This window comes from Diabrotica undecimpunctata, chromosome 1, assembly GCF_040954645.1.
Source record: "Diabrotica undecimpunctata isolate CICGRU chromosome 1, icDiaUnde3, whole genome shotgun sequence".
In the NCBI taxonomy this organism is placed as follows: domain Eukaryota; kingdom Metazoa; phylum Arthropoda; class Insecta; order Coleoptera; family Chrysomelidae; genus Diabrotica; species Diabrotica undecimpunctata.
Genome location: NC_092803.1, coordinates 154,911,893 through 154,938,166, shown reverse-complemented (window position 1 = coordinate 154,938,166; position 26,274 = coordinate 154,911,893). Strand labels below are relative to the sequence as shown.

The 26,274-nt window shown below is 33.6% G+C and overlaps 1 protein-coding gene across 2 annotated transcripts in view; it reads right to left on the bottom strand.

The window, feature by feature from the left end:
• LOC140432405 (calcitonin receptor-like) overlaps positions 1–26,274 on the bottom strand; it is a 465,986-nt gene that overhangs the window by 287,415 nt on the left and 152,297 nt on the right. The gene's annotated exons all lie outside the window — the stretch shown is intronic.

Here is a 26,274-nt window from a genome sequence, read left to right as displayed (position 1 = left end):
AAAACGCACTAATATGCATAGACGGATATCTACCTTACACCACTGACTATAGTTTCAGAGTTATTCATAACCTATTGCACAAGTTTCAGGTACATGTTTGTATTTCATCATACAAGTACATTTTAGTTGCGTCACAAATTGTTGATTTTGCCGTTCAAAACTCAACTTAAAAATATGTTACAATTGACACCTATTATATTCTTTTTTAATAGAGTTCTTTATTTTCTAGATCGACGAAAAATGGTGACGCCAAGGCCAAGAAAAACGGAAAGGGGGTTAACGCTAAAAGTTATTTATGCTGAAGCAGCTAGAAATGTAATAGGTACTAACCAATCTATTATAAAAGTGGCTAAAGATTATGGTATGTGTCACGTGTCTTTATATCGCTATGTTAAATCGTTACGTGAAAACTCACAACCTCGGGTTGAATACAATCCTCACAACAGAGTATTTAATGATGAAATGAAGTTACAGCTTGCTAAATTCTGCGAAACTACTGTAGATTTGTATTTCGGACTTACCACAAAAGATTTACGGAAGTTAGCTTTTCAATTTGCAAAGTGTAACAGACTGTCCTACCCAGAAAAATGGAACACAACTGAACATGCAAGTGAAGACCGGCTTATTGCTTTTATGCGACGAAATCCAAATTTAAGTCTTCGTACACCTCAAGCTACTAGCCTTTCACGAGCCATGAATTTTGAGAAAATGTAAACAACTTTTTTAATAAATTGTCAACTGTTTTAAACAGATATAATTTTAAGCCTTACAATATATATAACATTGACGAGACGGGTGTTTTGACCGTTCAGAAGCCATCCAAAGTTATAGCTAGAAAAGGAACTAAGCTAGTAGGATCCATATCATCCCAGGAACGTGAAACTCTAGTAACACTATGTGTAGTCATTAATTCAGTGGGAAATACCGTACTCACAATGTTCGTCTTCCTACGATTACGTTTTCAAGACCACTTTATTAGAGATGGACCAGTTGGGTGTATGGGAACCGGAAATAAGTCTGGATAAATGCAAGATAATGAATTTCTTGTTTTTATAAAACATTTTGTTAAACAAGTAAAGCCAAGTGAAGCTAATAAAGTGCTTGTATTGCTAGACAACCACTCGGCTCATATTTCGATATCTCTAATAGAACTTTGCAGAGCTAATTTTATTACTCTACTTTCGTTTCTGCCGCACACTTCACATAGACTTTAATCTTTAGATCGTGGGTTATATGGTCTGTTAAAGAAATATTTTAATAATGCTGGTAATCAGTGGATAAAAAATATTCCTGGAAAAAGAATGACTATAGACGATTTCCTTCAATTGTAAGAACATCACTTCCTTTGGCCACTACGCCTGTCAATATTTTTACTGGTTTCTCCTGCACTGATATTTGGCCTTTCAGTCGAGAGATTTTCAACGATAGTGGTTTTAATGCATCAACTGTAACTGATAGATCTCTATATGAAGAAAACATAAAAAATAATCAACCAGCATCACCTACAGTTCAACACAACAGTCACTTGGAAAGTCCACCGGGTCTATCCACTACCTTGTCACCAAAAATACACACTACTCCTTTACCCAAGCCTAATAATCCAGCAGTATTTATTTCGCCTTAAGATATTAAGCCATTGCCGAAAGCAGACCTAACCAAACCCAAAAAAGGAGGAAGAATGAGACGAAATACAGCTATTCTGACTGATACACCAGAGAAGATGTTGACTGAAGAAGAAAATTCGAAGAAAAGGGACACCGTCAAGCGTAAAGTTTAGCTTGAACATAATCCAAAGAAAAAATCTTTGCCAGAAATATCAAAAAGAGAAGAGCACCCCTGAAAGCAACCGAAAAAGATTCGTCTGAGTCTTCCGATGAGGAAGTTTTGTGCTTGGTATGCGGTGGTCCATATTCATTAAGCTCGAAGATTGGTTTCAAAGTCGAGAATGTAAGCACTGGGCACATTTAAACTGTACAAACAAAAGCCCATTCTACATTTGCTTCAATGGGCGGACGTAATTTCGGCCGGAAAAAGAGCAGGTACTAAAAGCCGGTAGGTAAATTCGGCCGGAGGTTTTAAGTTGCTTCCTTATCTCATAGGTATTTTCGGCCGCAAATCAAATAAAATAACAGAATGCTTTATATTAAAATATTTCTTTATTTCAATAAAATTATTACATCAACTTATTTCTATAAATTAAGTAAACTATAAATTTTTAAAAAACGTTTTGATGTGATACAGATTTAACGAAATTAATTCTAGAAATATTGTCAGATCGAAGCATATTTACCATGTTTTCGATAAATTTTAGTTTGTTTTTTACTTGTTTGTCTTTAATTTTTGCTGGAATATTTAAATTTTTTATTTTTAAATATGCATCGATCTGACAATCTTTTAATTTTTCTATAAAAATAAATATAGAAGGGTGACTTGAATAAAAACTAGAATTAAAGTGCGAATGGAATGATTCGCAGGCATTTGTGGTTCTTTTAATTGATGGGTTTTCATATGCCCATATATTTGGTGGAAAATGAGATTCTGGCGCTATGTAGTTTTCTAATAAATAGTCTGCGTATTTATCTATAAGTTTATGGTCCGGTTTGTATGACATGAGATCAAATATGAAACAATCTTCAACTTCAGAGGGGTCTAAATAAGTTAGCCCAAAAGTATGAGTAAGCCATTTGCTTTCCTCGCAGTTTTTATCTTTATACATTTGGGTTAACCCTAATGATTGTATTTTCCTATACCACGCCTGGTGCAAGTGGAATCTACAACCATTTAGTTTGGTTTTGGGAAAGACAACTTTTAATGCGTTATGAATTGCGATTTCAAAATCCACAAATACCTCCTTCGGTTCAAAAACAATATTATAAAGTTCAAAAATTTTAGATTTTACCAACAGAAAAAGTCTCATATATGTGTCACTGGTCTTATTGGGCAACAGACAATACAAAAGAGGAACATAATGCCCATTTTCCAGTCCATGGATGGTAAATAACTGATAAAAATATTTTGTACAATAAGAAAATGTGCCATCCATGTAAAAATCTTTCATTTTACATAAACTTATTATATTTGTATGGCAAGAAAAAACAATGATATTATCAGCTGTGCTGTTAATAAACAAAAAATTTTCACCTGTTGTGGTTTTCGGTCCATAACTATCGAGTACAGAATGTACATCGTGAATATCCTTAGGCAGGGCTGGTAAGAGCTTACGGCGGCTGTTGTACAAATTTCTTCTTATTAGACTGACATCTATCGATGACAAATTCTCTGGCAAATGATTTGAAAGAACGCTTTTAATAATTTTTGAAGGTTTCTCCGATATGTCTTCCTCAGCTTTGCGCTTGCATGAAGTCGTCACTATTTTTCTCTCCAACGTAGTTTCATCGGACTCGTGGTTGTGGATTAATTCACTTCTAGTAACTGTGTATTCCGCACCAACAGTGTACAGTTTGGCTAAACATCTTAAATTTTTCTTTATACACCTCCAACGTACTTCACCACTTTTTAATACGTCCTGTTTACAAAACTGAAACTTTTCTACAACTAGTAAGTCACAACCGCGTGAACTCTTAATTACTGAAACAGATGCCATCGTATACAAATAATATATTTTATGCTTTCTATCGACTAGTAGCTTCAAGATAAGTTATAATACTGACTAGCTATAATAATTTTATACCTGTTATTTGTGAATTTTATACATTTAAAGGAATAATCTTAAGTAGGTACAACATAGTTATTAGAATAAAGAGATAAGTAAATTAAAGGTATTTCCGACAGGTACACAGGATTAGGTATTTCCAAATAAATACACAATTAATATTTTACAGAAACTATGAAGCGTAATTACCAATATTTTAATCTCATCGTAAACATCAACCCCTCGGCCGAAATTACCCCTGTCATAAATGGTACCCCTTGATTTATGCAGGTAGGCCAAGGGATTACCGGCCGAAATTACGCCCGCCGGCTTCAATTGTAAATCTGACAGTGATTAGTATTTTCTCTATAAAAATATGTTACCAGAATTTGTTACTGTTTTTATTTCTAATGCTTACATATATCTATTATTTTCTGTCATTGTAATATGTAATATATTTTTTACTACTTCCTGTTTAATTGATTTTTACTCTATACTATAGGTTAATATCTGTTACAATCAACAGCAGTTCTGTTACTATTGACACCAATAAGGTGTCAATTCAAGGCAAATTAAGGGTTCAACAGAGAGATAAGTTTAAATCCGGTGAATGATTTAACGATTGCGCTAAACTCGTAGTGTTAAATGTGTTGTATTTTTTTACAAAATACGGAACAACTTAATGTAAGTGCTGCTGTAAGACGTACTTCGTTGATGACTGGTGTTAGCGAAAGAAGCATTTACAATTTCAAAAAAGAAAAAGAACAGAGTGGAACGTTGAAATCGCCAAAAAACGTAAAAAACGAGTGTGTGAATCAAATTCTAGAATATTCACATATGACGAGGGTGTAAGAAGTATTCTACGGAGAATTGTTCATTGTGAATTTTTCATGAAAAATTTGCCGCCATTATTAAAGCATATACATAACTTCATACAAGGTAATGAGAATATACAGCCGTTGCCTCTTTCTACTTTATACAGACTTCTGAAAGATATTGGATTTGTTTATAAGAAACGTGGCCAAAGAAGCATCATGATGGAGCGAGAGGATATTGTATTGTAGGAGAGTAGCTAAAGCGAATCCGACATCTCGGATGTAGAGGACGACTTTAGTATAATTAATTGAATATCTGTGAGTAACCTCGATTATTTTACACTGTATAACCAATAAAATGCATTTACCAGTCCAATCAGAGTATGGGCTTTTCGGTTCCAGCCGGTACAGGTTCCACCCTGTATATTTATAGCTATCAAGAAATGTAATTTAAAATATATTTGTTAGTTTAATAAAATATAAATATAATATAATGTTAAATAACTTACACTATAAACCTTATACCTGCTCATCTGGTCAAGTGTGGGCAAGGAAAACCATTATCCCATATGGATAACACAAGGTTTCGCTGAAAACTACCAGGTTGCTATTTAGGTTGGTAATTTAAAAAAAATTTGTTAGTTTAATAAAGTATACAGTTTTATAATAAAATTCTCGCTAAAAACTTAAGGTCTTTTTATTCAAATTCATGCCTCTTATTTGGCTACTTGAAGGCAATTATTTTATCAACATATTATTTTATAATAAATAACAGAGCCCGGCGTAGAGATCTGGTTACGGTTCTGTGACTACCACTTGGACCTGTTTGTATCGCCAAGCACAAGGCGTGAAATCCGGCAATTGTGCATTCCTATATTAGCCGTACTGCACTCTCGGTGTGACATTTTCTATAGTATTGGCAGCAATTGACGCCAAACTGAAAGAGCATAGCTTAAGGTAATTTAGGTATATTTAACTTTTGAGAATTGCTGGGAGGAGTAGAAGAAGAAAACCAAAGAAGACTTAGGGGGAGACGCTTAGGTAGGATATGTCAGTCAATATAGACATAAATGAAAAGAGAATAATGATGAATCGGAACATTAGCAGTTTTTGAACATCTATTTCGGGGTTAATATATATGTTCGTACGACCACTCTTAATTTGTTGATCCAGTTTTTACCTATTGGAGGCTAAGATCTGTGGTCAGTCTGTTTCATTGTTTACAAAATTAACGAAAGCATTTATTTGGGTATACTTTCAAAAACAGGTTATTCTGTACTTACATATTTACTGTCATATCTCACATAATAATAGGGTTTTAAACACAATTAAAAACAATGTGTTTTCGAGTTTGTGCCATTTCTCTGTTAGCCAACATATTTTTCGAACAATCCTTGTATATAATAGAAGTTCACTATTGATTGATCAGTTTCATTGTTTCAAGCTGCTGCGTACATAAAATTACTTTAAAAATTACTGCAGTTCGCTTCAATCCCATTTTATCGGTTTGCAAGATCCATTTCTTAGAGTATATTTTGTTTTCCAAGTAAAACATGATTATGGCTACACTAGTGTGCCAAAGAGCTAAGATTGCATGGGTTTTTGTTAAATTACTTTTCTTAGCTTTTACAAAAATTCTTAAAAGACTAAATGACCTAAGAGTGCGGATTAGTGGGAATTGTTTTTATGCGTTTGTAATAGAAAAAGCGGTCAATTATTCTGTTTTTTACAGTATGAAAGGAGAACATTGGGTAATTTTAATCCTCCATTGATTTTTCTAGTATAAAAAAGTAGGATGTAGTTAAAAAAGATTTCCGTTTTATTTAATAAGCCTACTTTTATTTTATAATAACTTAATATTTATTTTCTCGCTTAGGTTATTTACCAAACTAGACCAGATACCGTCTGAAGCGGTAAAGGGTCTAAGACGCGCAAAGCCTGGGTGACTTTTGGAGCACATGAATGCATTACTTAAAGCACAGACATTTCCTGGGGCTTAAAGGGCATCAAGGTTGGTACTAATTCCCAAAACTAGGGGGAGAAGTATTGCCCCACATGCATTCTCCCATGCATCGGGAAGTTGTACGAGAAGATGCTGCGAGAACGGATCGACGACACGATTAAGAGAACAAGAGGTCTATCACCGAGAAATTGACGCAATTTTGAGTATACTCGAGGCATTGCACAATATTGGGGATGAACAACGCCAGACTGCTCTGTTGCTCTTTGATGTTAGAAATGTATTCAACACTCTACAGCGGAAAGAGGTAATGTGGTCATTAAGGAGGGATAGTGTCCAAGCTACCTAATGAATGTTATAGCGGAATATATTTCCGAAAGAAGGATCGTGGTTGAGAACTGCACACTTGCTGACGTAACTGCTGTAGACCCACAGGGATATATTTAGGAGTGACGCTACACCCACGGGTTTCGAGGTAGCAGCGCAATAGGCAGCGAAGAGTGCAGCTACGCTGGGGCGTGGGATACTTAACATTGTGGGACTTAAATCAGAAAGAAGGAGGGCCATATACGGTGTTGCGTAGTTAATCATCCTGTAGGCGGCACCAGTCTGAAATGGAGCTGTAGAGATACCGATCTAGAGGAGGCTCATGATAGGGGTGGATAAAACAAGTCCGTTGCGAGTAGCATGCGCCTACAGGACTGTATCTGTGACGGCCTTGTGGACTATTACGGGGTATGTTCCTCTGCATGTGTTAGCAGTAGACAGGAGACATCTCTATGAGAGAAAAAAACATTTAACTGCAGCCATAAAAAAGAAAAATAGGAAATATCAATGAAAATATGGCAAGAAGAGTTGAACAGCACGGAAGATGTTGCTCACTAAACTAAGATGCTGATCTTGAGCCTAAGGGACTGGCTGGCTAAACATGGGTGTTTACACTGTTACTCACACAATCGAGTGTAGTAGGTGGCCAGTGGACAGGAATAAAATGTATAAAGAAACAGGAACTATAAACTATAACGGAACTATAAAGAAACCTTTTGACTGTGAGAGAGGTGATCTTGAAGGTGACGGGAAGTAAAGAGGACACAATTACATCTGGATAGTTATTAAGATGAAAGAAGAAGAAGAGAAAACCAAGCTAACCAACGATAGATATAATACCTATATAAGAGAAAGGAGTACTCCGAGAGTAAGGTCAGCTTCACAATGACCGTCCCACTTTCGGAATACGGTACGTGCAACAGTCTACTGCGTACAAGTAGGAGAGGGTGGCTTTAGTTGATATGCAAGACAACAGAAAGGCATGCCTTGCAGGACCTTATTCTAGTGAGAAATGGGCTCAGATGTACTCCTCTATCTTGAGTCCAATACACGGTAGCCGTACCTAGTGATCGGGTAAAGATAATCTATTTATCTTTGACTACAAGTGTTTAGAATTGGATCAAAAACAGGTTAAAAAAACAAGTTTACACTAAATTAAAACTATCTACGCCTCTGGAAGCGAATGGCACGACTTTAACTGAAGTCTTTACCGAGTTCAGCATTGAATCTATTTTTATTTAAGTTTATATTACATGTCATAAAAACTGAGTGTACATACAGTCGTACGGCAGATAAAAATTAAGACAAAGATGACGCCGTTAACATAATGTTTATACATCGAATCCCAAACATATTATTTGTCTTTAAATATTTAGTTTTTGTATAAGTGGGCCTTCTACAGTTTAAGTAAAAACATTATACAGTAAAATGAAAATAATAAATTAAAATGTGGAGTGTTGTCGGAGTAAGGAGCTGAACCTAAGCTAAGATCATAAAATTAATGATTAAAGTCTAATGTTATTGTACTTAATACTCTAGAAAACTTATATCCTTTATTATGACATTATTAATCACATCATAAATGAATGAAATAAAATAGATGATTCTGACCATATAGTATCTAGATACACGGCTGAAGTACTTTTTTCCAAGTAGACATAAATACGCTAACTAGAGAAAAAAGTAAGGGAAATATACAATTTAGGCTGCAGGGTTACATTTGGTATATAGATGGCGCTAAAACATACGAAGGCTCGGGTGTACGAATAATCAGTAGTAGTAAAAATGTAAATATTTTTATTACACTAGCTGTACGACTCTATTAGAGAAAGTGATTTGTGCAATATTGCATTGTCAGAAGAAATTAAAATAGGGGCTTTTTTAACTTTAAAGGAAGGAATAATATGATTTTTAAGCTACTATCTTTTAGCATTTTTTACATTTGATTCCTGTATATTTACTACACTTATATACTTTCTTATATACTAGACTTAATAATCTCTTAAATAGTATATTGTTTGGATAAAATACTTTATTGGCTTCACTTTGAATTCTATCTCGAATAGGTAATTTGTCGTTTAGGGAGGTTTTCAGTTACTCCTCCTTTCGTTTTTGCGATTGCTGACCTTGTGAAGAAAAATATGCTTTCCCTTATTCTTTGGTCAGTCCGCTTAACTTTCAGGAGAGTTTGGCCACACTCCCTCTATATCCGTTTTATTCCTTGATTGCTCCGAGGAAGGAGACTTCTTCTTTCTTTTGGCCTTCTTTAGTCTGATGATGATCTGACCAAAGCCGTAGAAGGGGCCTAAAGTTTAATTTCTTTAAAGGACCCGATCTCTTATAGTGAAGAACTTGTCAGTCCTGCGTCTTCAGGCCTCGATTCATCTTTCTTAGTGTGTTGAGAATTTTTTTAACATAAATTGGGGTACCTTTTCGTTAGGTATTTATACAGTATATATCTGAGTTTTGAGCAGATCAGATCCTTCGATCGCCTTAAGTTTTCTTCCTTTCCATGGGTTGAGTCTTTCAGCAGCCTTAATTAGCCATTTGCAGCTTGTGTTGTCAACACATGTTACCTGAAGCCATCCTGGCCTATGTGAGTAGCCGTAGAATTTAACTTCTAGTCAGCCTTCGGATAGATCATCGACGGCTTGTAGGATGGCTTTTTGCTGTTGTAGCCAATTATTATCTAATATCTATGTGAATGTTAAAGCTGGATTATTTTCAGCTTGATTTCGCTAGTTGGAACTTTGTAATTCGTCTCCTCAGTACGATATCGTTTCATTTGCGCGCCCTAGGTGTGCTTGCATCTGACCTGATTATTTTCCAGGAATTTTCGTAGAAGAGATTTTATTGACTTCTTTCTTTTTCTGTTTTGGAGGTTTTCTTGTTTAGAGTACCTCTTGTAGAGGTACCTCAAAAGAAGGACCTTTTGTGAGAAGAAAGACTATACGTTGGGTAGTATATGGGTAGTGCTGTAGAGTGGGGATGTGGTTGTGAAGGTCAGAGGGGCCTCTAATTGAATTTCCGCCAGAGGCAGTGATACAATCAGATCATCATCATCATCATCATCCAGCCTTCATTTATCATGTCCACTGCTGGACATAGGGCTCCATTAAACTCGTCCATTCTATACGATTTTGGCTCTTTTTTTGCCAATTTTTGGTGATACACCTGATGTCGTCAGCCCAACGTGTAGGTGGTCTTTCTCTACGACGTTTGTCTGCTCTTGGCCTCCAATTTGTAATTTTGCTTGTTCATCGTGAGTTATGTATTCTCGCTATATGGCCTACCCAGTTCCGTTTCAGTTCCGCTATGCGTTCCACATCAGCAATACTCATCCTTCCTGGCAGAACTTCGTATCTTATTCGGTCCGCAACGTCACTCCCAGCATAGACCGTTCCATTCGTCTCTGTGTCACTCTCAATTTCGAAGCCGTAGTCTTGGTTAGAGTCATAGTTTCCGCCCCATAGGTCATGACCGGTAATACGCATTGGACAAATACTTTTCTTTTGAGGCTAATTAGTATGTTGGCCCCAAATGTCCTTAATTTTCCAAAGGCTGCCTACGCTAAAGTAATTTGTCTTTGGATTTCGTATGTTTGGTTATCGCTGCTGATTCTTATTCATGACCCAAATACGTATATTTCCCCACCAGTTTAACCACTTTGTCTTAAATAGTGAAACGGTTATTGGGGACCATATTTGTCATAAACTTAGTTTTGGTCAGGTTTATTCTGAGGCCCACCTTCGAACATACAAAGTCCAATTCATTTAACATATCTGTGGCTTTTCCTAAATTATCTGCAAAACGGAGATGATTAAGATTAGTGTATCTCCTTGCCTTATCCCACGTTTTATTTTTATTGGTGGGGTTTTATTGTGTATCTTAACAGTCATAGTGACATTTTTGTTAATATTGTAAATAAGTTCACTATACCTATGGTCAATCCTGGTGTCATTCATTGCTTCTATAAGGCTGCCTATTTTGATCGTGTCGAACGCTTTATGTCCTCACTTTCACATCTATGAAAGTGAGGACAGGAGGTTTGTTGTTATCTATAGATGTTTCAATAAGTGTCTTTACTGTATGAAGGTGATCATTGGTACCATCATTTGATCGAAATCCTGCCTGCTCTCTTTGTTGGTAGAAATCCAATTTGTTCTCTAATCTTGATGCCACCTGTTCGTGACATACAACCAGATAAGGGTGGGTTAACTTGGGTAGGCTGCTCTTTGTCGCTGAAGCAGTTCATACATTCCTAGTCTCCGGACTGCAAATTGAAAAATTCACAGTAGTTATAGTTTAAGTAAATAAAGTTCAAACACCGATCTATTTGGACAATGCATACTGCCAAGGTCGTGCAAATATTCTTCGAAGATGCTGAAATTGAGTTTTAGCCACGACCTGCACAATCACCAGAGTTAAACCCATTTGTGAGCATGTATGGGACATATTGGGAAGACGCATTTTACAACAAAATATTGCGTTTAATACACGATAGCAACTGTTTAAGGGCCTTTTAATTGAGTGGAACAGAAACCACAGCAAGACATTGACCATATGAGCATGAGTTTTCCTTACCGATGTAGGACAGTAATCAACAATCTTGGAGGTCATATACTATACTAACTTAACCTAAAGACTACTTTGTTGGGAGTTGAGGAGCAACAAATTAGTTTTTTTATTTTTTTTGTTGCCATTTTTGACTTATGGCAACTTTTAATTGTCTTAAGAGTTATTGCGACAATTCTAAGAAAAATATTTATTTTATATTCTGAAAACTTGTTTATAACTTTTTTTTTAAATATTTAAAATAAATTATTTGAAATTCTTCTTTAATCTCGCATTTTGTTTTTGCCCCCTAGATTATTTTGATGTGTGTATATTAAATTTATTTATATGTTATATCTTGTTCTACTTCTCTTATAAATGAATATTATCATAATCGAAGTGTTCATCTGTGTCTATTGTAATCATCCTTGCAGTAAGCTTCATCACCAGTATTTATACTCCATTCGCTTAGCTCGGGCATATTTTGACAGATTCATTGTCGGAAACCTACAACACAACAATTCCTACTTCTCAGTATTAACAGCTCAAGTATCCTACTATTGCAGACTTCTTTCTTTAAAAAAAGAAGAATTATTCTAAATAGTGGAAGTATATACTAAACCCATCAAATTTTGGGTAGTATATATTTAAAAAATATATTTTAGTTGTTATAATTTAACATAACTATTTATTATATGGTGCAGATAAATAAATATTGATTGTCGGTAATTTGTAAAGTTCTATTTTATATACTATTTAGTTTGTTTACTATTAATATTGGCTATAAGTACGTGTGCTTGGTTGTATAATAATTTCCAGCCACTTTTAGTCTGTCAAAAAGTAACTAACTTCGCAAAAAAAAATAATTACTAAATTCACTAGACAGTTCGGACTGGAAATGCGAACCGAGTATATCATTAAATTTGCTATACTTGAGAATCAAATTTGTAGGCAGTCCATTCTCCGAACTGTGAATGCGATAAACCAACAACATCGTTGCCAGTTTGTAATGATAGATATTCTAGCAATTTATCATTTAATCATTGACATGCAGCAAAATTATCATATTATTGATCGTTTTGTATTTGTTAAGGTATATAATAAAACTTATTTAGTAACATCAATATTTATGTATAATATTTATATACAATATGTACTTATATATAGAAAACATCTAAATATCTAAAGTACGATAATATTCTTTGTAAAAGTCATACATGACAACATCGCATTCTAGGACCGGTAGAAAGGAATAGTAGATCAACATTATCATAATATAGAGAGAGATAAATTGCTCATTGACTTATTTATTATGTGTGAGTATTTATATGTCCACTAAAAGTAAAAGTTCACTTCATGTAATCGGCAAGTTGAGAATTGGATTTTCATAATTATATAAATTAGTATATTTAAAATATAAGTAATTCCAATGAAAAGAAACCTTTCATTGAAATAACAGCAGGGTAAATCTCTCTACCTGCCTTTTTGATAATTAATTGTTGTAACAAACAAAAAATGTCATTAAAAAAATTATAGTTTGTCATTAAATGTCATAGAAAGTTTCTTTGTCTCGTATGTTTTGTACAAAATTATGGAATTTGAAAGTAAGTGTTTTTTTTTGTGATAAGAAGTATACACTTCAAAGTTAAATATAAGTCTCATATCATATTATATTAAGATTAATTTTTAAACGTTACTGCAACAGTGTGAACGATACGCTACTGAATGCTAAGCTAGGAAGTCAATGAGCAATTTATCTCTCTCTATATTATGATAATGTTATATATATTATAATTAAATAAAATAAATCGAATCGAATATACCTCATATATATAAGAAGTATTCATTTATTTTTAAGAACAAAGTATATTGGTAGAAAATGTATTTTAGTTTGAAAACTAGGTTACCAAAACAAACTTACTTACATACGAAAGTAATCTTAATAAAATGGTTCGACCTCCACAGGAAGTTAAAATATTAATCATCGTATGAAGACGACTCGTCGGCTGATGAAGAGCTATCGTGATCACTATTATTTACATTGCTAATTAATGGTTCAACCGAAATGTCCACTCTTGTGTCTAAATGTCACATTCTATCTTCTTTTTTATAGTGTGTCTTATACAATTTTTCCAAGAGTCAGGTGTGACATTTTGTATGGCAGTAGCTAACAAGCACTTCACCTCCTCCATTTTAAAACTCAAGTTTTCCCTTGCCACTTGGTTTTTTATTTGAGCCCATATAAGCTTGATAGGGATTCAGCTCACAATGATAAGGAGGGAGGCGATGTACAATTATGTTGTTTGCACGAGCCATTTCATCGACTGCATATTTCTTGAAAACGGGTATATGTATCCTCGCGAGGTTTTTTATTGTACTTTCAACATGTTGTCATTGAATGGTATATTTTTTTGAGATAGCCAGTTGATTATTTCACCTTTTCGCCAGGCAGTCGTTGGTGATGGCTCCAATCGTCAACTGTGGTATGACGCATTGTCCATAACAACGACAGAATTTGCTTCAAGGCTTGGTAGAATATTTGAAAACCAACCTTCAAATCTTTGAGCGTCCATTTCCTCATGGTAATCGTTGGTTTTCTTGGATTCGAATAGTAACAAGCCGTTGTCCAAAAAAACCCGAATCGCTGCCTATATGTGTTATTATGAGCCTCCGTCCTTTACCCACTGGTGTTTTTAATCCTAATGAAAGCTCTTCAATGAAGGCTTGTCGACGACTTTTAATTTCCAAATCTTGCCACACCTTTGAGACAGTATGACCTTGATTTAGCCAAGTTCCATCTAAATAGTATACTTTTCGTTCTTCACGACGATACTCTCAGATTTTTTGTAAGTAATTTCTTCGCCACAAAACAATTTCATCTTTTTCTAAAAGAACACTATTCCTGCTTCTTTTTATATATTTAATGTTCACTTGTTCTAATGTTCGCAATAAAACACGTCGTAATATTTTGGGTATTAAATTATCGGAATTTATTTCAACTTCAACTTTCTTTAAGGTTGGGATTTCGTTCCGAAAAAAGAAAGCATGGAATTTCCTCCGAATAGCATATTTGGTATGATCTTTAAGCTGAATGCGTTTTCTACCTCTGGTTTCAATGGTTTCAACAGGTCCATCATTCAATTTGCCTTCACTTTGTTTAAAATTGTTTACAATTCTGTATACACTTCTCGTCGAAACTTTAGTCAAATCACTACACAGGGTAACTACATCGTTGACCGACATATTTTTATTCCTTTCACGGAGTCCACAATACACATTGAATATAATAGTTTTTTCTCCCATCGAAAAATTTGGACGTCGTTTACTTTTACTGCTTTCACTTTCCATATTACTCACAACAGTAAAATAAGTGTTCACTGCTTAGATTATCTAATCGATATGTGAGTCATGTCCTGCGGTGGGGCCACGATGAGTAGAATACTATTTTGCTAACGTCACGTTGCGTAGCAACGACGAATAGAATCGACGGTTGCTGGGCAACGTGACGTCAGCAAAATAGTATTCTACTCATCGTCATCACACGACTGTTTGCTTCGATAGCAAAACAACTCAATACCTGAGTAGCCGACTTTCACCGACTATCGCGGTTTTAGGGAGGTGTAACTATTACCTTCTAAACTAAAATTATTATTTATTGTAATTAATTCAAATTTATAAAAAAATAATAAAAAGTAATGGGTTGTACAGCGATGTAGTATATCTTTTCTAAGTAAAAATATTAAGAGAATAAAATTTTTGATTATAAAAGTATGTCGAGTGGGAGATAAAAAAAAATTGAACGTATTAAACGAGCACTGAAAGATGTATGTGACGTCCTTCATTATTTTTAGTGGCCAATTTTGATTTCTTGTCCCAAAAAACTCCAGCTTACCAAATTTCGTGTTGTTATCCCATGCCTATACCGAAATATTTAAAAATAAAAGTTTAACTTTGACCCCCTTTATTTTGGTTATTATCAACTTTCGTACTAAAGTAAGTTAGTTTAAATCGGCCTATTTTAATCTCAGGAATCTAAGATTAAGTTATGGCCATTCGTTACCAAACACCATGTATATTATATTAATATATATAATAACCCAAATGTCAACAATAATCATATTAAAATTAACATAATTATAAATAGGTACATATTTATTTAATACAAGTAGCTTTGTCGTAACTTCTTATGATATTTTTCGTACGCCATTGGAAGACCTACAATAGCAATGAACCATCACTATTACTTCCAAGAATTTACTGCCTATTATAGATTTCTGGATTCTGACTATATATAGTTGTTATACATCTATTGTTTTATATTGTATAAGCATGCATTTTAGATCTATTTTTGTTTCAGTTATCAGAAATACGCCATAAGCATATTTTATGCACCTAAGTTTTATTTATTTATTTTAATATAGTGTTTAATACCTAGTTACACCCACTCTAGTTTTTTAACGACATCCATTAATTTTTATTATATTCTTTAGCTACAGCTAATGGCTTTGGTAATATTCTTGTTATTTATATTCGTTTAATTTCTCACATAAATTATTATGTGCCTTAGATGCACTGGGTAATTATTTCTTTTATCCGATTATGCGATAATTACAAAAGCATAAAACATAATTTTAGTAACATCCTTCCGAAAACAAAAAAAAAGCTTTCTGTCATATTTTCTGCATCAAATCTAATGGTGCGTAATAGTGATAGGTGTGTTCGCCTTCGAGCTTTATAAAAGGTAAATATAGCCCTGCCTTCTGTGTACATAACGTACATTTGCCACTGGTGTACGTTAATTAATTGCTTGTCTTTAAATTCCACACCCAAAAAGCTTTAAAGAAAAGGTTAAGGATAGTTGCTTACGTCAGGATGTTGGAAGTGATTTATTTAATCGATTATAACTGGTACACTTAATATAACTCAATTATAATTATATAGAATAGAACACTGGGAACAGCTCAAGAGGTGTCGAGTGTAATCCTTTGTATATCTCACTAAATTACCTGCCTAATTAGTGTTGTGTATAATTTGTAATCAATGTTTGGTACTAATTAGGAGAACAGATACAAAAACAAGTTTGAAAAGGCAATTTTTAGTTAGAATATTGCTTATCACAGAAATCAACAAATATTAAGAGACAAAATTCATACAAAATCAAAACGTCTTTATTCAGAAATAAAGTTTGTATTGGATAGTCGTGTAACACATGTTATGTGTCAGTTGAGCACAAAAAAATTTCTATAGTATTTTTAAAATCCCTAATTGCGAATTACAACTAATTAAAAAATTTAGTCTATAATTAAATATTAATTCAGTCAAGAAAAAAAGCTTAAAAAATCTTATACAGATATTCGAAGGTTCTAAAAAGCAGTGCCGGCTTGTATCACTTTAAGAAGGTAATGCCAGAATTCAGGTAGCACCCTAAATTTTTAGTGAAATGTTCACGATAGTGTCAAAAAACCTATAAAATAGAAATTAAAAATATAAGCTCGGATATTTTTATATTATTTAGATATCTACTATTTCTGGGGTGCCAAGAAATTGTCCAAGATTTATCAAAACAGTTCTGTAAATTAATTAACAATAAAAAACTCAACTTCTCACGAGTATTTACTCCTGATAGTACTTGAAGTTTGTTATTTCGATTTAGTCTCTAGAGTCTATTTCTCTTCTTCTACGTAAATAAATTAGAAGCAATTAAATATCCGGAGAAGGTAAACCTTGTTTGTATTTTTAAAAAAACGACATCGCATATCTCTAAGGCTTTCAGTTTTCTACTGGGCCTGTCCTCTTTGATTCTTCGTTTTTTTTTATTGTTTCATCATTATCCGTTTTTCTCTGTAACATGTTTATATCTCCTTGAGTATTGTCAATAATGACGTCGATTTGTTCCCTTTTACCTTGAATTGTTGCTTCAAAAATTCTCCAAATCTTTTTTTCCCTTAACAGAATCTGTGTAAAAATAATTTCTACGTAAGGCATTATTTTATAAAAAACAAATAACCAAAATAAAAATTGTTTATACGTTTAAAATAGAGCAAAGAGTTTATATAAAAGAGTTAATAGAGTTAAGAGCAGAAAATCAGAAGCTGAAGAAAGAAAATGTAGGGCTGAAGAGAAGGTAAAACAGTAAAAAGGGGATTTTGTAGGGTTACAATAGATAGCAGAGTATGGAGATGAAACCGAACAAAAGGGGAGCTAGACCCATCAGTAAACTAGAGGCGATCAGCAGTGATAGATCAAAGGATAATGGAACTATGGAAATGAACGAGGATATGGAGGGATTATCAAAAAATGGAACAAGAAAAATAAGGAAAAATTAATGTCGTAAGTACAATGCGGATAGGTTCCTGGAACATATAAAGTACTTATGAAGCAAGCGCCCTAAACCATCTAGTATCAGTGATGAAACAATCCAAAGTGTATATCCTGGTAATGCAAAAACAAAACAGACTGAAGCTGGTGTAACAATGATAGACAACAACAGCTTTATCAGCAGTGGTGGGAAAAAACGAATGGTGGGAACGGGTTTTATAATTAGTGATTGGATACAAAGTGCGATAGTGGAGTTAAAGCCAATATCTGAACGGATTTGTAGGCTGAGACTAGGAGGTAAAACTAGAAAATTAAGTTTAATAAATGTTTATTCTTCATCAGAGAATAAAGATCAGAATGTAAAACAGGAATTCTACAGTATGATTGAACTTATCTATAATCAAATTTCAAAACGTGGTATTCAAGTTCTAGTAGGTGATTTAAATGCCAAAGTGGTGAATGAAGAGATGTACCAAAAAAAACTACGTGAGGTAGAAGCAAACATGACGAAATCAACGAGAATGGGAAGTTCTTGGTGGGCTTTGCGCAAGAAAACAACTTGAGAAATTCCACAAAGAAACATGGATCGTTTCAGATGATAGAACACGCACTTAAATTGACTACGACCTAGTGAAAGACAAGCATGCGAAATTAGTGGAACAGACGCGGATTCCGATCACATACTAATTGGTCACAAAACAACTATCCCGAAGGTCAAAAAACAGAGAATATCGTATAAGAAATAGGACGTCGCCAAACTAAGGAACAAAGACACCGCTGACAACCTCCAGGCAGACGTGACAGCAAAACTACTTTAAAGAGAAAAGTAAGGTGACATCGAAATGTAGTGGGGAATAATAGAAGAAGCTTTGAAATAAGCAGATTACATTACATACGAGAAATAAAGATCGTGGATATTTGGCTCTGGAACTTAGTTTTGATCATACGAACTGCTAAATTCTCACATAATTATAGAGGTAGTCGATACTTGTATACATTAAATTGCTTTCCTTTTTTTTTAATCGAATCCTATAAGCCATTTTATATAGGTTCATATTTCTTATCCACAAAAATTGTGTAAAATTTAGTCGCAAACAAGGCGAATATATATATATATATATATATATATATATATATATATATATATATATATATATATATATATATATATATATATATATATATATATATATCGAAATATCTGCAATCACTCTCAATTGCAGTCAAAATATACAAAACATTTTTAAAACCACAAATCTGTCTAAACATCCGTGAATAAACAGCATAACCTCTCTAAATTACTATTATTAAAACCCATCCCATTTATTTTGGCAGAGTTACTTGATGATATTTCTCTGTCGCAAAAAATTTCACTTTTTATCTACCCGTATTCTCCTTAGTCTCTAGTCATCCCTCAATTTAACAAATCACGATACATTTACCATTCCCCGTAAACTCATTAAACAAATGTTTAAAGAAATTATATTTACAAAGAACTACGACTTAGTACTATACATTATTTCTTAAAAAAATGCAGAGAAGTAGGCTGTTCTGCCTTATTATATCAATCGTTAAGCCATTCTCTTGCAAAGGTTCAGACCAGCGAAATCTTCAGCATACTTCAAGCTATCAAATACAATCAATCAACAAATAGGCAAGTTGCTATATGCACAAACTCTCTAGCCTCAATCCAATTTATTTAAAATGTATTTACTAACTATCATATCATCCAGACGATCCAAATTATCTTTTCTCAAAATACAACAGTTACTTTAATCTGGTTACCATCCCATGTTGATATAACAGGCATTGAACTTACAGACTACCACGCAGAACTTTTTTTAACACCATCTGACCCCGCTGTAAGCATTTAAAACACTATGGCAACAACACTGAAACATCAACTATTCAGCTTACATCAAATTCAGTATTAATTCGATAGTCCTTTTATTTCTGGCCCTACAAGTTTGTAGAGACGAGATCTTATCGTTGCAAAAAACTTTGGATCGGACATACAAAATTAAAACATGGTTACCTAATATCATCCAGTAACCTACCTACTTATCAAACCTGTTAATCAAAACTGACAGTTAATCATATTCTTACCGAATGCTATCAATATTCTGCCAAAAGACTATTTTATCGTCTCAAACCCAATATACGAGATATTCTATGTAATGAGATTTAAATAAACTCCACTCTTGAATTTATTAAAGATATACGGTCGTTGTATTATACCATATAATTTAATTCACAATAACACCGACTTAGGTTGGTGGCTCCCTGTCCGAGGCACACACTTTTTGAGGATACAAGTCCCAAGTCATGAACATTGAATGTAACTTCAATAATTTATAGGGAGAATAGAAAAGCCCTTCTAGCTACCCCCAAAATCTTTACCACACAAAGTAAACTAGAGGATGTCTCATTAACCAGGGTATCCAAAGTGACGTTCGGTACAAAATCTCTCCATTCGTAATGTACTGCGATAGGAGGGGGTATTGGCATAGCTTGGGTATCAGAAAGGTAGTGTATCAATCCATTACGGAGTGTAACCGTTTTGATATTCGGACATTTGATGTCGGTCTTACTGTTGGAACACACATGTCTCTCGGAGCTGGGTTGTATTTGTATGTGTGTGTGTGTGTGTGTGTGTGTGTGTGTGTGTAAAGTTGTATTTTGTAACATATTATTTATTGTAACATTTTTTCTTTTGTATTCGTCCGTGTCTAGATATTATATTCATCATGAGATAGGTGATAGAAAAGAACACAGAGAAAAGTATTAAAACACATATGACCTTTATAGACTTGAAGAGAGTATATGATAGCGTACTTAGGAAGCAACTATGGAAAACAATAAGAAAAATGCAAAAGTTAGAGAGTAATAGGTGAACACAACACAAAGACATATAAAAAGACAGAGGTGCAAATAAAGTTGGGCAACGAAATAACAAAAACAACCACCGCAACCAAAGGTTTCAAACAGGGATGTAATACAAGAGAATAATATTACATTCTCTACTTTTTGCAGATTACCAGGTCATTTTTGCACAAGACAGGGAGGATATGGAATATATGATAGGAACATTTAAGGAAGAATATGACCTATTTGTAACACCGAATACGTATATCCAATACAAAAGTTTAGAAGAAGAGACTATTAAGAGTTGTAAGACTTTTAAGTATAAAGAGTCAATGATAAGCCCAGATGGTACTTGTATGAAAGATTTTTTTAAGCCCTTTTCTCTATTTGGATTGCCGAATATAGGCCTCTCCTAATTCTCGCCATTCATCTCTGTTGTTTGTATGACGTTTCCCCATTGGCCCTTAAGTTCTTTTATTATCGTCGCTTAATCGCTTTTGCGGTCTTCTTCGTGGACTTTTGGCTTCATATGGCTACCAGTTCCCGATTTTTTTATTCCATCGGCCATCCGTAAGACGTTCGTTATGTCCAGCCCATTTCCATTTCAGTTTAGCTGCCAGTTCGACAGCATCATCAGTATGAAAGATATAGATATGAAAATATCACGGATAAGTATTTCATGAAGTAATATGGAACAACACTATCAAAAGAAAAGAAAGGAACTTTCAGAGCATAGTGATGAAAATTATCCTACTATATGAAGCGGAAGTATAGCCAATGGCAGCATCAATACGAAACAAAAACAGTTGAGCTGGACTTTACGAGAAGATGTTACAAATTACCAGATCAGATGTAATAAGAACAGATGAAATATGAAACAGAATGAAAATATAATGCTCAACTACAAAAAAGTTGGAAAACAGAGACCTGCAGTGGTACGGGCATGTACAAAGAATTCCAGGGCACAGGTGGTCAAAAAATATATTGGACTGGGACCCGCCAGAAAGAAGACGAAGAGAAGGACCTGCTACAAGATGAAAAACATACACAGGAAATGCTATGATAGATAGGGGAATCAGAGAAAATTACTGGGACAATAGAGTGCTGTGGAGGACAAAAATGGCGAACTTATAATGGGAAAAGCCGAAGAAGAAGAAGAAGAAAAAGAAGAAGAAGTAATGTCCTTGTGGTTGTAGCCTTAGTAGTCGAGGACATTAATTTTAAATAAAAAAAATCTGTCCTAAATTTAATTAAATACGAAGACACGTACTGTCTAGTAAAAATAATATTAAATAATATTATAATAATATTAATTTATTTTACTGTGTTTTGTTGCAATCGATATGATATGGTAAATAAACGTGTACTAAATTAAAAAATTTTATAACTTAATATATTGATCAGCAGACATTTAATGTAAGAGTGGAATTTTCCAAAAAAAAAAATAAAGAAAATAGTACAATAAATTTTAATTATTCATCGTAAAGATACTTTATGTTAAAAACTGATTTCGATCTCGAAGTCAAACTGGCAAATATTAAAAAATGTCTTTTATCATTTATGGTTTATTTCCAAAATAATCTTTTTACACACTGTTATGTTAAAAAAAACCGCATTAGATCAATATCACAAAAACGCTTTTTCTAACAATTACCCGATTCATTGCACCATACGTCAAGTCCCAAAAGCGTGTATTTTTAGATATAATTAGGCTTTTCATGGCCACTTGTATTATCAAATTATTGATGTCCTTTCTTCGCATCCCAATATAAACACTGTTGAGTCTGTCGTCGAGACAAAAAAGATTAAAATAGAGTTAGTGCTGTTTCTGTGCCAATCAAATGGTGAATGATTTTTTTTTAAACAAATATTCAACTGACAGCAGTTTCATCCTTTTCATTTTTCTAACACATGTTTCACTATGATTTGTCATAAATTATGCTTATTTTATATTATACATTATAGGACAAAAATAGTTATATTTTTTGGTAATATAAGTAATTTATTAACAACCAAATATTTTTTATAAATCAATAATTTTAATGGTTTTAAAGTTTGGAAAAGTAAGCCTAATCAGCAGCACGTTATTAAGCCACAAATTAATAATGGAAACCATAGTAGATTATGGTTCAAATTCGATTATTAAAACATATGATTATTAAATCAAAATGCATTTTTTGCATGTCTGGTATATTTTGCATAAAGTTCATAGTTTAACAAGAAATTGCATACTAAAAACTCTTTCTTTGAATCATTTTGGGCATACCTGATATTGCAATAAAAGATTTTCTGTTTTTAGCCCTAACAAACAGCCCTAATATACAAACAAAATGAAACATACATGAACACATTTAGTGGGACAGATTTTTCCGAAATACAGAAGGGTCCAAAATATCGGTGAAGCTTTTAGGAATAAGTAGCTTTATAAATTTTAGAAATTTACATTACAAACGAATTACTATTTTAATAAAAATAAATCACAATTAAAGGTTAAAATAAGTTTATTGACGTTTCAATTTCCACTTTGGAAATCATTCTCAAAATACGAACATTGATATTAATGTTTATATTTTGAGAACGATTTCCTAAGTGGAGATTGAAACATCAATAAACTTATTTCAACCTTCAATTGTGGCTTATTCCCACTAAAATAGTAATTAATCTACATTAGTTTCATTTATAGTTTTTGCGTCAAATAGTGTAAACGTGTGTATTGAGGTAAATTTAAAAACTGCATTTATAGTATACTTTTATTACGTAACCCGTGACTTCGTTAATTTGTTTATATCGTGATATCCAAACAAAGTGCTTGGATTGAGCTATATTCTGAATAAAAACTGGATAAAGGAAATGTTTTTTTTCGAGCATGCTCTAAAATTGTAAGTAACTTTTTTCATTTTAAGACAAATCCAAGCCTTTGTCAAGGCATGTTTCAATAAAAAAAACCGTTAAATAAACTATTGTTGTTGATTTAGACTTCTGATCAAAAATTTTTAATCGATCAGTATGCAAAGACACCTTCTCACCTTAAAAAGTGTGAGTTGACAATGGCTAAGCATTTGCTGCATTACAGCAGAAGCTGTAACCAATAGCCATTGGATACAAAAAACTGAGCAGAATTTTTTTTAACCAGAACCTTTGCGGTGCCTTGTTATCGTCGGGAATTCCTATTTCAAAAGTAAACAATGTCACTAAGCAGGGGTATCAATCATCATCATCATTGGCTCCACAACCCTTGGTGGGTCTTGGCTTGCTCAAGGATAAATCTCCATTCTCTCCTATTCTTCGCCTTGGCTTTCCAGTTTTGTACTCCCAACATTCTCAAGTCTTTCTCCACCTGATTCTTAAATCGTGCTCTGGGTCTGCCCCTCCTTCTCACTCCATCTTTTCTTTGGTTATAAATATGTTTTGGCGGCTCCATATCATTCATTCTCCCTATGTGACCTAACCACCGCAGCCGGTTTCAGGGGTAACAATATTGATATAAAAAGACTTAAAAGAAAACCTGAAAAGCTGAAAAAAATCAATGAGAGAATTATTAGAGTATCTAATACGTGGAAAGAGTACAATCTCGAGTTCATTGGAATATATGCGCCATCAGAAAGGGCTTCAAAAACAGATAAATAAATATTCTACGAAACCTTATCAGAACTCATATAAAATATAAATAGCTGCAAAGAAATTGTATTGTTGAAAGATTTTAATGCTTGGACAGAAAAAAACAAATAAAAAAGTTCTAGGTAAATACGGAGATGCAAAAATAAATGAAAATGAGGAACATTTAATCAAATTCTGCAAACAGCACTCTCTAAAAATCCTAAACGGATTCTACAATCATAAAAATATACATAAGTATACCTGGGTCCAACCAACGAGAAACACCAAGTCAATTATAGATTATGTTATCACAAACCAAGAAATACACATACAAGTCGAAGACGTAAGAGTGCAGGAATACAGAGTGCGGAACTGACCACTATACGGTAAGATCAAAATGTTATAATACTTACAGTATCGACCGCAACCGTTACATCAAAATGATAACCAACCTGCACAATCAAAACCACTGGAAATGAATCCAACCAAATACAATATTGACGCACTGCGAAACGACCTCACATCATTTTTATATAAGTAACGGCTAAGCCAAAACTTAACGAACCTGATCTACTTTTCAGCCCAGAATAACTACCAAGAGATTAAAAATAAAATCATATCAGAAATGGCTGCAAACAAAAGACCCAGATGATAGACGAATATACGCAAGATCAAACAGAAAAGTAAAAAATCTAGTAACTAAAACAAGAAATGTTTCCTGGAAAAGTAAATGCGAAGAGCTCAACAAATATATAGGGTCAAAAATGTCAAAAGAAGCATGGAAAACAGTAAAAAACCAAAGAACAAACAGAAAAGAAGTGCGTAGAATAGATTTAATAGAAAAAAGATCTTGGATCAAGCATTACTCACAACTTCTTACTGAAACAAAATCGCATTACGAACATCATTACAACAACTTATGAAGTGGAATACGATTAAGTCGTTGAAATAACAGTACAGGAAGTCGAAGATGCAATACGAAATCTAAAAAATCGAAAAGTATGCGGACCACAAGGTGTACCGTACGAATAATTAAAACACAGCCCACAAGTATTGCAGGAATTACTGGCGTATGTCTTCACTTTATTCTATTACCACCATAGTAGACAAAAGCACATTTTAACAACATTTACAAAAAAGAAGATAAAAAAAACTGTTTAAAAAGCAGGGGACTAAGTATTATTAATTAACTCTCAAGACTCTACGGAAAAATAAAAAATAAAATTAAAAAAGAGATGACAGATGTAGAAAAACAAAATGGCTTTCGTGCAGGTATATCCTTTATGGACAGCATATTTTCTCTAAAGCAAGTTAATGAAAAAAGATTATCCCCCAACCTTTTAACTCATGTAGTCTTTATAGATTTGACAAAGGTATACGATAGTGTACTACTTTCAATGCTCTGGTAGTAATGGAAAAACAAGACATACATCAAAAATATATAAAAGCAGTACAGGAGCTTTACAAAAATATAACGGAAAACAATAAAACTGGAAAGAAATTAACTAGAGAATTTTTTATTAGTAAGGGTCTCAAAGGAGGCTGCTGAATAGCACCTACACTTTTCTAAATGTATCTGAATGAGGCTCTTTCAGCGTGGAGAAGAAAATGCTGCAATATGAGCATTCCAATCGACGACGACCAAGCTATTCTAGCTGGGACGAGAACGATATAGACTATATGCTTAGAAAACTGGAGGAGGAGTACACCAAGTAGTGCCTTAAAATTAATATACAAAAAACCGAGTATTTAGTTACAGGAAAAAAGTCAGAAAGCCTACAAATTGAAATTGGAACTATAAAATCAACTGAAACCTTTAACTAGTTGGGAGTCCAAATAACATCAAAAGCGGGAGTAAAGAAGAAATGCATTCTAGGATTGGCCAAGCAAGATCAGCCATTAGACAGCTACACGGACTATTGTGGAATAATAAAATAACAAAAGAAAATTAACGAAGAAATTATAAAAAAATAATAGAAAACATTGGGTTGTACGACCACGAAATTTGGAAAATCAATCAAAAAAACAAATCAAAAATTAAAGCAATGGAAATGGACTATTGGAGACGAGATTTCCGGCACACTAGACTTAATAGGGTGAGGAATGTAGACATTAGGAGAGAAATGGAAATTGACCTAAACAAATTAGATACTATTGAATTTAAAAGACTAAACTATTATGGATAC